Below are 17699 nucleotides of genomic sequence, written 5' to 3'. Positions count from 1 at the left end.
CCACCACATTCAGATATCTCTAATTATCCAGAATCTAAATATCTCTAATTATCTAGGAATATGTAGTTAAAGTTAGGAAAAAAGATGTCCTAGAAATGTGCCACTTTATATTAAAAAAATGAGTAAAATAAATAAAAAGTAAAACTAGTAAGATAAGCTCTAACAAACAATAATTCGATTAAGCAGTGTCAAAATTGAAAGAAAGCACTGTGAAATTATATGAAATTACTTTCCTCAAATGTGATGTTCTGTGGTAGAAATAAAGGGAAGGACTTATAAAAGAAAGAAAAAAGAAACACAAATGAAAAATTGGTCTATCACTATCCTTCATTCAAAAAAAAATGATACAGACCTATGGTTCGCACCACTCCTATTCTTAGCTGTTTTTTACATATCCTGAGAGCCAATTAAGAAAGTAGAAATTTTCCTATCCCTTTTGGATAGAGATGGAAAGTACACTAGGACAAGCATAGAAGGTTTTGACATACTCATTTATTCCAACATTTGATGCAGCAACTTAGTATAAGTACTATGATATATGATTAACTTACTATAAAACAAAAATGGGAAAAGACATACAAAAAAATGTTGGCTGCATATTGGACTTCTCTGTGTCTTTCTTTACCAGCTCATACCCTGTATGCAATTTCATTAGCTTGCTATTCAAACAGTAAAAAAATAAACAAAAACCTGATCTCCTCTCTGTGTCTCAACACTTTGTGTCTCCCGTTCTCATTATATCTTTCTCTTACATTTCATCTGGATCATTAAATTAGCACCTTGGTTTCTTTGTTTCATGATGCTTGCCCCACTGCAAGGATTCTCAACGTAACTCACCAAAGTGCTCATGTCACTCTTCCGAAAAGGAAAGGTTTTATTTTAGAAAGCTCTATAACTTCCCACATAATCTAATTAATCTAAGTCTGTTCTCCAGTCTCTACCCAGGGTTCCTGTCACACTCGTGTCCTTCCCTTTTACAGACATAGCAAGCTTACATTCATCTTAGGTCTTTGTACTGGCTGTGTGATATCTATGCCCAGAAAGCTCTTCCTCTACTTACCACAACCACCAGATCCTCAAACTTTTTAAAACCTTATTTTCTATGGCAAAAAGTTGTGTAAGCACAATCCCTAATGATCCTACCCAGTCTACTTTCTTCCACAGCACTTAGTGAACGCCTTCATATATGTATAGTTATGTGGGCATTATTTTATCCCTATCATGATGTGTCCTAAGTGCCTAAAACAGTAATTGGTGCACTGTAAAGCCTAATAGCAAATTGTCTAATGGTCGGATTAAAAATTGTCCTTCTGAAAAAAAAAGGAGAAGAAGGAAGCACAGGTAAGAAAACTATAGAGAAAAACCACTAAGATTAGCTTCAAGACTGAATTAAAACACCTTCATTTCTAATGCTTCTCTTTACACTTTACAAATGTGACTGGAAATAATCAGCATGAACACATAGGACCAAATCTGAGGAACATTTATTCAAAAGTAAAGGATATTTGCTCCATCTGGGAAAATTAAGGTATTTTCAACAGAAGCTTTCATTACAACACTCAAAGTATACCTTAGCCAAGAAAAATCCACCTAAAATATTTTTGACACATATCAGAATTGTATAGAAATTATCCAGTTTAAATACATAAAGGAATTGTGCAAAGAGTCTCTAATGATAGGAGTTGTGCACAACACACAAAGCAGAAATAAAGACTAGAACTTGGAAATGATCAATCCTTGAGAACAGGAAGACAGAGGTACTAACTGGATGAGTCTTGTCATAAGCCATAAACAATCAATTCAGCAATCTTGACAGCAAAGGCAGGGATGTGCATATGACCACTAAGAACATCACTTATAAGGCAAAGTGAGTGCAACAAAGGATGGAAATGGAGATGTGGAGACTTCAGTGTATACTCAAATACCTACAGAAGTGACCAAAGACCAACACCAAGATGAAAATCAAAAGGAGGGGCCTGGAGCAATAGCCTAGTGGCAAGAGTCCTTGTCTTGCATGAGCCAGGATCCCATATGGGCAACAGTTCATGTCCCAGCTGCTCTACGTTGCATTCAGCTCTCTGCCTGTGGCCTGGGCAAGCAGTGGAGGATGGCCCAAAGCCTTGCGACCTTGCACCTGCTTGGTAGACCCAGAAGAAGAAGAGGGAAGATCTTTCTCTCTGTATCTGCCTCTCTATGTATATCTTCCTTTCCAATAAAAATAAATCTTTTCAAAAAATCAAAATGATTTGGGTAACAATAAGAAAAAACAAATGAAACAAAAACAAAACTAATGCAAAAATCTTATTGTGGTTAAAAAGCAACAAAAATAAATTTACAATAACAATACTATTATTGAGTCTTAAAAGATGTAAAATTAGAAGCAAACAGCATGCAAATTCAAAAAGTTTCAATATAATCAGGAATAGGAAACATAATAATCCCTTTTTCCCAAGAATAATGATATTTATTGTTCTGTGAACATAGGGCTTTACAATTACAGTGCATTAAACTGAATGCAATTATGCATTAAAGAACAAGCTACTGGGCCCGGCGGCGTGGTCTAGCGGCTAAAGTCCTCGCCTTGAACACGCCGGGATCCCATATGGGCACCAGTTCTAATCCCGGCAGCTCCACTTCCCATCCAGCTCCCTGCTTGTGGCCTGGGAAAGCAGTTGAGGACGGCCCAATGCATTGGGACCCTGCACCCGCGTGGGAGACCCGGAAGAGGTTCCTGGTTCCCGGCTTCGGATCGGCGCGCATCGGCCCGTTGCGGCTCACTTGGGGAGTGAAACATCGGACAGAAGATCTTCCTCTCTGTCTCTCCTCCTCCTCTGTGTATATCTGGCTGTAATAAAATGAATAAATCTTTAAAAAAAAAAAAGAACAAGCTACATGAATATCTAAAAACTTTGGGAAAGGAGTTTTTGAAGTAAAAAAATGAGGGGGATTACATCATATATTTTGAAGCAATCATTGATTACATGAATAATAACCAGTGTGATGTCAGAGCAGGGTTGACCAATCATCTTCTGGGCACACGTCCTTGTACAAGTGAACAACTGAGAGCCCAGAGTTTTGATTACTGGACTCAAGATTAAAAAAATCTTACACTGAATCAAGTAGCAAAAATAGTCCACTCACAGATGACATAAAAAAATCAAGATAAATTTAAATCTGTCCTGTATATTATTAGATGTTACATGTTATTATTCATTGTAAGTTAGAAGAAAAGAATTTCAAAGCCTATGAACTCAAGCAATATTTCAACATCAAGTAGACTTACTCTGAATAAGTAAAGTTATCATTTTGTCAATGGTAACAATGTCTCCCTATACAATTCCTTACAGTGAGCACTGGCTTATGTTACACAGTCATAAATCACTGAGGGCCATTCTCTCTAAATTTGACATGCATATTGGTTTAGTTTACTGTATTCTTCTCTGTTCTTTCATTGTCCTTTATCTTCAGGCACTATGAAGCACACATCACAACAGGTGCCCCATTCAGTACAAATTGAGCCTCGTACATATGTGGGTGATCATTTCTTTAGCATTCTACAAAAGGCAATTTTATTTTAACAGAAAATTGACTGCTGAATATGATTGCTTCTAGTCTGCATTTATCTAAAAGCTAACAAGTATTCTTTTTGTGAAACTATATTTCCATATCATCCTGTTAAGAGATGTAGACATCTTAGGAAACAAAAAATTTCCTCTAAAGAACACTTTCCAAACTACATGTCGTAAGTTGCAGCCAATCAGTATGCTGTGTGTGTCAGTTTATGTATATTTTCTGAAAAGAGTTAACAACTCTTGGATGCTTTTCTTTCCTTGGCAATTACCTCTGTACCTGATTCTGAGTTCATTTCATATAGTAGTTTGCCAAATTCGACCATTTAGAGTCATTTTGACACTGGCTTAGCATCATAAATATTGACTGTGTAAGAATAGTCACCATATTTGTCTAAAATATGAGGATTTTGATCCAGGTACATGAGAATTTGAAATTTAAATCATGAAAACAGCACATCTAGTCCAGAATTTTCCAAGGCAGCCGATAGATGTAACTGACCATCACTGCCAATGCACCTGGTTTCAGCCCGGATTTGAAGATCTCCTCTCTACTCTGCGTCAAAGGTTAGTCACGGCTGTGGACAATCAATTTCAATAATTGACTTATAAGCCAAAACTAGGACAGCTATAATCCTCATCTTCTAATCCTCTCTCTGTCTTTCCAGGATTTGTTTTCTGGAAATGAACAAACATAAAAAAACCAATGCAACCACTAATCTCTGAAAACAACAACAAAAGTATCTGAATCCTTCCTCATACTCATACAACCATCAGCTTTTCCTCCAAGAATCCTGTAATAGCAGTGCCAAACGCGACCTCTGCTCCATGTGCTTTGCTCTTTGTGACAGAATTGCCACCTTTTTGTGAGCTATAATTGTACTACTGAGCAATCTCTATTTGTATTTAGATATTGAAGAACTGAAATAATGAGTACCCACCAATCATCTGCAGAACAATGCTCACAATTGTACTCATACAAGAAAGGCCAACTCTGAATTTTTAAATACTGGCCTTCTTTCATTTTTGTTTGCTACCTTCTTTCCTGAATATATATGCCTTTCTTTCTCCCTTCTAATTTCTTCCTTCTCTCCCTGCTTCTCTTTGTCGTTTTCTATCTTCTACTGACCTTAGGCCTGTGGCAGGGAGAGAAAACAAAGAATCTTGATCAGGCTGCACCAGAAAATAGCAAGCGCTTAAAAAAATGATGGAGACATATCAGAAACAAAACAAAAAGAATACAGAACAAGATGGAATTATCTCCATAACTACTCTGTAAAAAGTTCAAACTGGCCGATTTGAATATTGGAGCAACAAAATGAATGGTAAGGTCTAAATCATTGTGCAAAGAATCCATTAGCCCATGGTGATAAAAATGAAGAGGAGGAAAATAAAAATCTTCACTTACAGAAAAATGCTGTCATAGAAAAAAAAGTAGAATGTGAAAATTATCATTTCATTTTATTAGCAAAAAAAGCAGTTCAACCAGGAAATATGAATAAATTATGGAACATATGTTAGTAGGTGAATCTAGACAAACTACATTTGTTAAATCTTATAAAGCTAAGCATTCGAAAATATGTATTGGAATTGAGGCAGCCATGACCCAGCACAACCACGCTAATCAAGCTACAGCACATTCCAAACCAAGTGCCATTTGATGAATAGAACACTGTGGTTTCTACGACAGTCTGTCACAGATGTGAAAGTCTGAATCTGCCATGAGGAAGTGTTAGATAAACCCAAATTAAATAAATATTCTTCAAAATAATTGATTTATAATCCTCAAAAGTGCTAAACCACAAAACTTAAGGACAGTCTAGACAGTTGTTCCAGATGCAGAGGCAATATAATATCACAATTAAACATGATGCATGATCCTGAACTGGATTATTTTTGTTTTGGGGCATTTGGGGGAAATATGGCTGAACATTATGGGGTGCATGGTTTACATAATGGTAATATATTGATACTAATATACTAACATTAATGGTGGTGTAGAAAAGCCTCTCCCCACTTTTTGTAAGATATAATAACTGAAGTATTTGTAGGGACCGGCCTACTGTTTTGACTATTTTTACTCAAACTGTGCAAAAGAGAATCTTTTGTGTAATACTTTTGTAACTTTTTCTGTATGTTAGAACTTATTTAGTTTAAAGGAAAAAAAAAAAGAAAAAAGGGATTGTTCCTCATTTTCCTTCCTTTATTTTTCTCTTTCCATTTTCAGGCCATAATGTAGGCTTTCCTAATCATAACTATCAGAACAAGAAGGTGTATGATGATCCTTTTTTTTGATTTATTTATTTTTATTGGAAAGGCAGATTTACAGAGAGAAAGACAGAGAAAGATCTTTCATCTGCTGATTCACTCCCCAAGTGGCTGCAACAACCAGAGCTAAGCCGATCCAAACCCAGGAACCAGGAGCTTCTTGCATGTCTCCCACATGGACACAGGGTCCCAAGGCTTTGGACCAGCCTACAGGAAGGGAGCTGGAAGAGAGGTAGAAAAGCCAGGCTACAAACTGGTGCCCATATGGGATCTCAGCATGTACAAGGCAAGGATTTAGCCACTGAGCCATTTTGCTGGGCCCATGTGTAGTGATTCTGCCAGCAGAATATCAAGGCAGAAAAAAAAGTCCTGGTGGAAAGCCATTCTCTACGACTTTTTAGAAAAACTACATAATGAAGACTAATAGATTACCCTGAGATATCTGGACCAGTTTTCTTGTTGTTCATTGCTAAGATGTTTGATAGGTAGAGTGAATTCCCAATTTCAAGAAGCAATTCTTCGTAACTGTATGCCATATGTACTACTAGCAAAAGGTTGATCGGTTACTCTTTTTTCTTAAACCAATAAAGGATAATGAAGAGAGAATATCACATTAACTCAGAATAGATTCACTGTTTCTACAGTCCTACACATAATTTATTGAAATATTTTAATTTAATTGACAGGATATATGCATAATTCAGAAGAGATGATAACCATAGGATAACAGAATTAGAGATGAAAAATCTCTACATGTTGCCAACCAGAGAAGACATCATTCATCTCATTTCATTTGGGTGTTCCTACTAAGTTGAATGTGAAAATCTCTTACAAAAATAATTCAAAAGTACACGATCTATGGTTTAAAGTTATTCAAGCAGAAGCACATTAACAGAGGAGACTGTCAAGAAGATTTCAACTGATAACCTCTACATTTCTAAAGGAGGCTGTAACAGCTCTCAGGAAACATTTAACTCCTTAGCTTCCTGCCTCTGTCTGTATTAATCAAAATTGTAAACAAGCAGAGTTCAGGGATTTTTTTTCAGTGTCATCATGACCTACCCCTCCATATTTTGAAGTTTTAGAGGTCTGGTCATGTCATATACCCCTTGTGTAACTACAGCAAACCTCTAGTTAATCTCCTGGTACGAGGAAATTGGAGTCACTAAAGTAGGCTTCCAGTTAAAGCCCCAATACACAGTAGTTGGAGGCTAAAATGCAGTACTTCTCCAGTAATATTCTCATATTGAATAGCAAATATGTAACATCTCAGGTACAATTTGAAGCAGCTAGACTGGTTCTCCACCACCATTAACTGTTCCATGTGGAGGTGAAGTGAAATTGCATTAGGAACATAAAGATAATTTCTAACATAACAGTATGTACAGAATACTTTACAAACTTACGTGATCAGTATGAAAAACTGTCCATATTTCCATCAGAATAAAGACAAAATAGTAATATTGTTTTAATCAACTCTTTGCTGCCTTAACAACTTACCAGTAGAAGGAAGAAACTACTAAATAGGACAGTATCCTAGAAATTTGACTCATTCTACTTAGTTCATCAACAATCAAACAGTTGGGCTGATGTCTTGACATTAAACTAACATGGACCACAATACTAACATTGATTTAAAGTGAATATTGCTAATATCTTTCAAAAGGTATGTGACTTTGAAGAATGCGGTGGACATTTTTGGTATACTGGTCCTCTGTTCTTCTCCCTAGCACTCTCTTAATGAAACCTGGCCAGACAAGCAAGTTCTGTTAGTGACTGGAGCAGAAACGGAAGGATGGATCTTCCAAAAAGAGTTTTATTTTGAAGTAGGATAGAATTAGTAGGTTGACAGGTCTTCTCTCTTTTTCTTCTCACCATCCCCTGTCCCCAGCCCAACTTCCATGTTTCCAGTGCGTGGATATGCTGTCTATGGGATTATCTGCAATTCTGAACCAGTGCTGACAAACCTCAGAGCGATGACTACATGTTAAAGACCGGAAGGCAGAAAGTTAGTTGTATGTGCATGGGTCCCTTGATCACATTTTAAAGAGATCTATTTTTGTTTTTTCAACTTCTTATTGTGAGGTAACTATGTATTTTTCCTGTGTAAACCACAATTCTTTGGGTTTTATTTTATTTGCATCTGAGTGTCATCCTAATTGAAATATTTTAATGATCCATTTCAACACACAGTCTAACATGAAACAATCTTCAGGTGTAAGAAAACCAAGAGAACAACAGGAAATTGACTTAAGTGAAACTGAAATTCCCATAGGGATCTCCAGGCCTTCAGTTTTTGCATAATGCTTAACTTAGATTTCTATATCTGAAAATGTTGGGTTCCTAAGCTTTCTAAATTTTAAAGAATTGTAGGTATTCTGATGAAGATTTGTTTTGTACATTTAAGATACTATTATTTTTTTAATTAAAAATATTTTTATTTACCATATTTTCAAAGACTTTAACATCTTTATTAACAATAACTACTTATTTATGAGGCAAGTGTGACCTTTCAATGCATTATACATAATGGGTCCTGATTGAACAAGGAGAATGAATACTGCTCTCTTCTGTCTTTACCATCTGACTGGAGTCTTGGAGATCTGTTCTCTTTACTTCAATAATATACAAGAGATTTTTGTGAATTTCAGTCATGCCAATGTGCTGTGTAACACTAGGAACTTGCTCTTTCTGTCTAGTGGGGTTTGATGTCACAGCACAGAATACTTAGTTATCCTTCCCTCCAACTCATTCAGGACCTTCAGACTCTTTCTCAATTAAAGAGAGTTGGTTCTTTCATCTTTTGCAAAGGCCTTACAAGCCAGTAAGCAAAACACTGCAACCTGAGTGTCTATGCCCAAGTCTAAATCTGATTTCTTAATTCACATGGCTTGGGTACCTCAGGAAATTTCTATAGAAATGACATGCATCCCTTGTAGAAGTTTATATGCAGAAACAACAGCCTAATACAAAGTTCTTGTCACGCTAATATTCACTCTTCTCTCCCATGGAAGGGTTTAAGACACATAGTTATTTCTCCCTTTATGGGGCTGCCATTTGCTTCAATTCCTATATCTTATTCTGAAAAAACACAATGATTTTTGAGCGAAGAAAAGTGGCCATATACTCTTAGGAGAAAACATAGGCATTCCTTTTACTAATCAAATAATGAGATCACCTTTAAAAACCAGTTTCACCAAGGTAGATAAAAGAATATTAGGGAAAAAATGGACACCCTTTTCAAAATGAATTAGTCATTCCTACAAAGTTTATTCATGATCATCCATCTTTCTCATGTGACTTGAATTGTTAAAGTACTTTTGATCAACGTTACTGTTATTATATTGAATGTTTATTACTCTTTCCCATGTCTATCTAATATTGAATAAATTAATTCATGTCAATACACATAATATTTGTCACAGAAGGACTTACTATTGCAGCTACATAAACAAATGACCAAGTAAACTGATTAGGTTTTCAGATGCCTTTGCAAGTACTTTCTGCACTAGTTTAGTAGTGTCCCACCTTCTGAGCTTCACACATATATGTACATATTTCAAAAATTTCTTTCAAGAATGAATAATTTTTGAAATGTTATTTTGAAAGCCTATTAATAAAAATTCTTTATTTTATTCTATTTTTAAAAGATTATTTTATTTATTTTAAAAGAAAAGTATATAGAGAAAAGTGGAGGACAGACAGATTTTCCATTTGCTGGTTCACTCCTCAAAAGGCCACATTAGCACAGGCCCAAGCTTTTGGTCTCTGTTCTTCCATTTTTTTTACCAAGTACATTATCATGGTGCTAAAGCAAAATTGCTGCCTATATGAAAAACTGGTGTAGCAGTTCACTCATTACACAGCCTCTCTTTATTTTTGTGAAACATTTCACATAGTACACAAATACACAGTGATTAGAAAATACTTGTGGATACTGACATTTTTATTATATTGTTATATTAAACTATAGTATAGTTTAATATTCTCAGAAGACCACATTTCTTACAAAGATCTTAGGCTTTATTTTACAAATCAGTTGGGATGGGCACTGAGTGCAGTGGTTAAGATACCATTTAGGATGACCTGCATTCTGTATTACATCACATCATTTGTTAAAGCCCCAACTATGCTTTTTATTCAAGCCTTCTGCTAAGGTGCACCCTTAAGGCAGCAAACTATGCTTGCAGTGCTTCTATACCTCTCCCACATATTGGAGACTTCATTTGAGTTCTAGGATCCAAGGCCCAACATCACCCAGATTGGCTTTTGCGGGTATTCAAGCAGTGAATCAGTAGATGGATAGATAAATTCTCTCTCTCTCTCTCTCTCTCTCTCTCTCTCTCTCTCTCTCTCCCTCCCCCCCTCCCTCTTTCTTTCCATCTCTCCTTCTCTGTGTCTGTATTTCCAAATCAATGAAAACAATTTCAATAATCAGTTGATATAGGTCAGAAACCATGCTTGTTGAATAAAACATTTCTTAAGCATATAAATGGACAAAACAGCAAAACACAGAGAGCAATTCATATCAAAATCAATATGATTTTACAACTATAAATACTGCACAATCATTTCTTCAAAGCAAGAGCTTCATCAAAAGATAGCTTGTAGTACATTTTCACAAGCATCTCTGATCGCCAATATGTTTAAGTGTAAGTAGGTTCCTTCCTAAAGAAGAATTATGCTTGTCTTTTTGAAGCAAGTGCTCTGGCTGAGGAAGTGTGGGCAGACACAAGGCGGATCATTTTCCAGAATAATCTTCAACAACCAGCATGAGTATTTCTGCACATTTTTTTATCTTTGCTTTGGTGACAGGCAATTCCAAGATGGTGACAGCTCAGTCTGTGTTCCTGAGTGAGGACATCATACATTCATGATCCACAGAAAATGCAAGACGCAAACCTTTGTTCTGTCATGCCTCTGAGATTTGGGGAGTGTTAGCTGCAAGCCACTGAAACCTGGAGACTTTCGGATAATCTAGCCTTACAGTTCTCAAACTGTGGTTTGAGAGCTGGTAAGGGATCCTAGAGATTCTTTTTTAAGACTTGTTTTTAATTAAAGCCAGATCAGATTAATGGAGGGAAGGAGACAAACAGAGAAAGATCTTCCATCTGCTGGTTCACTCCCCAAGTATCCACAATGGCTGGAGCTGAAGCCAAGAGCCAGGAGCTTCTTCTACTGGGTCTCCCAAGAGGGTGCCTGGGCCCTAGGCTTATGGGTCATCCTCTATAGCTTTCTGAGGCCATAAGCAGGGAGCTGGATAGGAAATAGAGCAGCTGCGTGGCGGTTCCATAGTGTAATGGTTAGCACTCTGGACTCCTAAATAGAGCAGCTGGGACATGAACCAGTGCCTGTATAGGAGGTTGGCACTCGCAAGGTAAGAGTTTAACCATCAGGCCATTGTGCCACGCCCAGGATCTGACAGACTCTTTTAGAAGTTTCATGAAATCTGCTTCCCACCTTCCAACTGCAGATAATGCACTACAGATAATCAAACTACAGAGAATTCACTAAAACTTTATATATTTGCAGTCAACTTATTTTTGACAATGACATCATAAAAAAATATTGGGAAAAGGACAGTCTCTTCAACTGATGGTATTGTGAAAACTGTGTATCCATAGAAAATTATGAAGCTAGACACTACCCTCATTGTTTACAAAACTCAACCCAAAATGAATTAAGATAAATTGAAATCAGAAGCCATGAAACTACTAGAAGAAAATGTAAAGGAAATGTTTTAAGAAGCAACACTGAAAAAACATTTTTCAAAAGGATAGGACGCAAAGACAAAAGCAGAAAAAAAACTGTGGCTATGTCAAATTAGGAATTCTGCACAGCAAACAAAAAGCTGAGTGGAGACACAATTTATAGAATAAGAGCATAGATTTGAAACCATACATCTGACATGTGGTTGGTATACAAACAACTCAGGCAATTCAATAGCAACAAACAATGTGAATAACCTGATTAACAAATGGTCAAAAGACCTGAACAGACATTTCTCAAAAGACATAGAGACAGCTAACAGGTGCATTAAGAAACACTCAGCATCAGGTCTCCCACATGGATTCAGAAGCTCCAGAACCTTCTGTTGCTTTCCCAGGCACATTAGCAGGGAGCTAGATCAGAAGCAGAGAAACCAAGACTTGAACCAGTCCCCATCTGGGATGCTAGCTCTACAGCTAGAGTCCTCACCTATGGCACTAGAAAGAATAGTTCTTTTTGTATTATTTTTTATAAACTTGGTATTTCACTGTCTCTAAAAATATCTTCACTGCCTAATCAACACTAAGTATCACACCAATCTTAATAGTTTCCAGGTCATGATTTGGAGATTTCTTACTATTTTAATTTCATTTTAGAATATCTTTTTCCTCCTTAATTCTGATTGGTCTTCTCTCAAGTAAGCTGTTCCTATCTATATAAATTAATTGTATTCTTGTCCTCTAAAGGCACTTCTTTTAATTTCATTGTGGACTGCAGCAAAACAACATCTAAGGGAATATAAACAGAGAGTGTGGTGCCTTTATACTGGTATTTTGACAATATGAAAAACAACATCTGTGACTGCCTCTTTTGGGATGCTTGCTATGCGTTACATATCAAAGATGAAAATTACAATGGACAAGATGAGCAAACACAAATTGATTTTACTCTCGTATTATTGCCAGCAGTAGGTGAAAGAGCACAGACCAAGCCTATAAACTCAGCTCTGTGGAAATTAAAGGAAGGGATGCTGTTAAGAGGTGGGGTAAGAGAACCACAGATGATTTGTGTTTGTTAATTGACTTTGCACAAAAGCAAAATAACCTTTCTCTCATTTTCATGACTGAGGACGTTTTCGGGCTTGAAAGGAGGTGCTTACTGAAGTTAAAGATTGCTTCCCACAGAACCTGGGAGAGATGGAGGTAATCTTCCTTGATGCCCAGATTTCAAAGTGATGAACCCCAGCAGACCTTGATCACTGTGGTCCTAGGTTATAAGTGTAGAAAAACTTTTTAAAAGATTTACATCTCAAAAGGGCAAGAAGTTAAAATGCCAAATTTTCAAAAATGAAATCTCTAAGGGTGGTGAGGAGTCCAAAGTTAGAATGAAGCCTTTCCATTGCTTCATGGCCCTAAGTCCAATGTTCAGGCTATGCTGGCTCCCTGCTGTTGCAACAATTTTCCAAAAACATTCATCCTTTAAATGGTAGAAGTAAGAATTTGTCAGTTTATTCTATAGTAAATATTATGCCATATGCTTGTCCATGTATCTGCAACATTTCCAAAGTTTACATTGCTAATGAATACATTCATGAGAAATCAAGTCAAGAAATTCCCTCAGGCCCAGTCCTTGCCCTGCACACACTGGGATCCTATATGGGCACAAGTTCTAGTCCTGGAGGCCTCACTTTCTATTCAGCTCCCTGCTTGTGGCCTGTAAAAGCAGTTGAGGATGGGTCAAAGCCCAAAAGCCTTAGGACCCTGCACCCACGTGAGAAACCAGGAAGAAGCTCCTGGCTTCATATCAGTTCTGCTCCAGCCATTGTGGCTACTTGGGGAGTGAATCAGCAGATGGAAGATCTTCCTTTCTGTCTCTCCTCCTCACTGTATATCTAACTTTCCAATAAAAATAAATTTTAAAAAATTCCCTCAAGCAAGGAGTCCATGAAGAAAGAAAGAAATATAGATAAATAAATAAAATGTAACACACGTGGGTATATTATTCAGTCACTAAAAAAAGAATACAATCGTATCATTTGTAGATAAGTGGCGCATGGTTGAGGTCTAGATGCCAGGAACAGAAAGACAGATCCTGTATGTTCTTACTCAATCGGGGATGTTGAAATCATTGACCTAGAAGATCTAGAGAGTAAAACAGTGGCCATCGGGACTGAGCAGCGTGGTGGTGGAAGCAGCAGAGAAAATCAAGAGAATAGTTACTGAAGTATTGGGTGAGGGTGTGAGGTCTTATGTTCTATAGAACTATAGGATAACTATAATCGATAACAGTTTATTACATATGTCAAAATAACTAGCACTGCCTGAAGCATCCCAAAACAGAAATAGTTGTTCTAGGAGATGGTAATTATCCTTATTCAGTCATTGCATAGTATAGATATGTACTGAATTATCATGGTGCGATGGCTTATACAATGTCATATTTCTTGGTACTGTCACCAATATTATTATTTTGTTTAGTTTGGCTCAGGAAATTACATTACACAAGGCCACACATAGTACATCATGAACCTTCATGCATATAATGAAATGCCTGAAAACTAGAGCTCATACAAATGACTTAAGATTTGAAAGCACTCAATCGAAAACTATAGTTGGATTCTTTTTGTTTTTCACATAAGCTTCTAATTAAAAACTATCATGAAAATATTCATTTTTGTGATGTGCTTGTAAGGGTTGTATGTTCAAAATCTTATGCATACTCATAATCTCTCTTATATTAAAATGATTCAACAGATGATTTTAATTATTCTTAATCCTTACTTTAGTCTTATTTGCCTCAAACAGAACAGCACTCAGATTTCGAATGTTTTTTTCATATCTAAATTTGCAGTTATTCTGCTGAGGTATTCCACAGTCCTTATGCTCAAATAACATTGACCTAAGGCTAAATAAGAATTAAAGAATCAGGAAAATACTATATTTACTAAGAAAGGAAAACAAAACACATCCACCATCAACAGGAAAGCAGCATTTAAGTGCAGTCCTTCTAACTGCAACTCCTGCCCTATGCACAGTCACCCACAGGCCATATACCAGCACCCTTTGGTTGCTCATCTTGCATTTGCATTCCCTTGTATTTGAAGACAAACTGTTTTATTTTCCTATCATATAATTTTCCTCTTTTTGTTGTCCAAATCCATTGATTTTGTTTAATCCCTCTTTGCTGAATTTGGATAGTGCTAAAAATTGTTCAGACCGTTTCATTTGCTAATATCAAACTCCTTGCTGGAAAAAAGACTCTGGTTGTGCATAGCTTAACAGGGCAAAGGGTAAAAAGATTATATCTGTATGGAGTTAAATGATCTAATATGTAGAAAAGTTCAGGTGCCTTTTGGAATGGGAAAAGGGGAGAATGCCTTTGGAAGTCCACATGATCCCTACTCTCCCATTTCCCTGGTTTCCAGTCTCATTAGAATAGCAAGGAAATAGTGAAGTCTCTTTGATCCAGTGCAAAAATGATTGCTTTTGCCCCAAAGCTGTCATTGACCACATCAAAACGATAAATCCTCATTATTCTGGGTTTCTAGTTGCATCATAAGAATAGCAAGGAGGGCCTGGCACTAGTGCAGTAGTCTAGTGGCTGAAGGCCTCACACCTCACATGCCCTGGGCACCCAGTTCTTTTTCTGGCTGCTCCACTTCCCATCCAGCTCCCTGACTGTGGCCTGGGAGAGTAGTAGAGGACAACCCAAAGCCTTGGGACCATGCTCCCATGTGGGAGACCTGGAAGATACTCCTGGCTTCAGCTCTGACTGTTGTGGCCACCTGGGGAGTGAACCGGCGGACAGAAGGCCTTTCTCTCTGTCTCTACTTTTCTCTGAATATCTCTGGCTTTCCAATAAAAATACATAAAATTTTTTTTAAAAAGAATAGCAAGGAAGTACTAATTTCACCCTCTGAGCTTTCAGTTTACCATGAGAATAGAAAGACGTTAACTCTGACACCCCTATGATTTTGTTGTTGTTCTATCACACAGATTGCAATTCCAGCCTTTTGAAAGGTTTTGTCCCCACCCTCAGACTGCTAGCAGCTGTTCTTTTAATTTCATTTTCCCCAAAAATTATGCTTAAAAGATCGCACTTTGACCATATTTAGGGGTCTTTCTCTTTTAAAGTCCCCCCATCTTGACCACTGCAGCATGACGTTTCTGACCTAATAAAGCCTGCCTTATTCACTGATCTGTTGGCACGGCAATTCTCTCAACTGTTTTCCTTCCAATACTACCATATCTTCATGGATTACAGTATCATCAATGTAGTACTTTCTATAATCAAGTCTGGCATCATTTTATAAGTGATATCAGCATAGTTTTTCCTTAACAATACACATACAATCTCTAAACAACTCATATTAGAACATTCTCGTGCTTCTATTTTCAGCAATCATCCAGTTACTGGAGGAAAAGAAAAGTCTGGCATGAATCCATCATAATCATTTTTGGCCAGATCAGAGTTCATATACTCACAAGGCATCATCAACTTTGCCTCTGAAAAACAATTGTGTTCTGAGTGGAAAGTAAAATGTCTAGTAATCATTCCCTTTCAAATAGCTGAGTGCAGCATGTTTGACCACAAGAAGTTTGCAAACCAGTCATCTATTTTTTTTTAAGATTTATTATTATTATTGGAAAGCCGGATATACAGAGAGGAGGAGAGACAGAGAGAAAGATCTTCCATCCGATGTTTCACTCCCCAAGTGAGCCGCAACTGGCCAGTGCTGCGCCAATCCGATGCCGAGAACCAGGAACCTCTTCCAGGTCTCCCACGCGGGTGCAGGGTCCCAATGCATTGGGCTGTCCTCGACTGCTTTCCCAGGCCACAAGCAGGGAGCTGGATGGGAAGTGGAGCTGCCGGGATTAGAACCGGTGCCCATATGGGATCCTGGCGCGTTCAAGGCGAGGACTTTAGCAGCTAGACCACACCGCCGGGCCCTGCCATCTATTTTTTGCCTTATAATTGATATGTACACATCTTCCAAAGATGTGTTTTGGATGTATCTGAATTTATCAAGTACCATCTAGTGATAAAGGGATTGTCTGGCATCTTGATGATCTTAGGGTAGCATGCCACGTCTGGTCTGTGGGAGCATTATCTGCACCCTTATAGCTTTTACTTTCAGCAATACATACCCAAGTGCACAAAAAGTGTCTTCCCCAACAAGTGTCTGAAGAAGCAGTGATCAGAAAGGAACTATCACTAAGTGAGTTAACCAGAAACAATATTGAAAGTGGTTTTTATTCATCCATACCTGATGCAGAGCATCAGAGCATTCATGTCCGGAAATCTTTAGGCCAATAATAAATTGAAAATGTTTTTAAAAATGTTCACATTTTCACTTTTCACTATCACAGTGCTTACGGCTAAAAAGGAAACTGCTGCCGCTCCAAAGTCAACACCAAAACACAGGATTTGAGAGCCGAGAAAGCAGCAATGAAAGGCACCCACAGCCACACACACACACAAAGAAGAGGGAGGATGAGGTGGATGACGAGGAAGAAGCTGAAAAGGAGGAGAAGGAATGGGAAGATGAGGAGATCCAAACATCATCCCCACTTCAGCTCCCGAATAGGCACCTCTCAGAAGAGCACCACAGGATAGACAAGTTAGGCCATCATCAAACTCCCTCTGAATATTGGGTCTGCCATGAACAAGATAGAAGACAACAACATAATGGTGTTCATTATGGATGACAAGGCCAACCGGCTATGAAAAAACTATGACACTGATGTGACCAAAGTCAACACCCTGATCAGGTTAGATGTGGGGAAGGCATATCCACAGCTGGCATCTAATTATGATGCTTTCTTTAAACACTGCCAGCAAAATTGGTATCACCTAACATCAACAAAATTTAGATCGATTTGAGGTTCTGTGTAATACTATTAATACTGTTAATTCTTCTTAACTTTTTAAAAAAGATTTATTTATTATTGGAAAGGCAGACTTACAGAGAGAAGGAGATGCAGAGAAAAGATCTTCCATTCTCTGGTTCACTCCCCAGGCAGCTGCAATGGTCAGAGCTGAGTTGATCCAAAGCCAGGAGCCAGGAACCTCTTCCAGTGGGTGCAAGGTCCCAAGCTCTTGGGCCATCCTCCATTGTTTTCCCAGGCCACAAGCCGGGAGCTGCATAGGAAG

This window comes from Ochotona princeps, chromosome 6 (genome assembly GCF_030435755.1).
Source record: "Ochotona princeps isolate mOchPri1 chromosome 6, mOchPri1.hap1, whole genome shotgun sequence".
NCBI classification, from domain to species: domain Eukaryota; kingdom Metazoa; phylum Chordata; class Mammalia; order Lagomorpha; family Ochotonidae; genus Ochotona; species Ochotona princeps.
The sequence above is the reverse complement of the archived record's forward strand: the minus strand, read 5'-3'. Positions refer to the sequence as shown.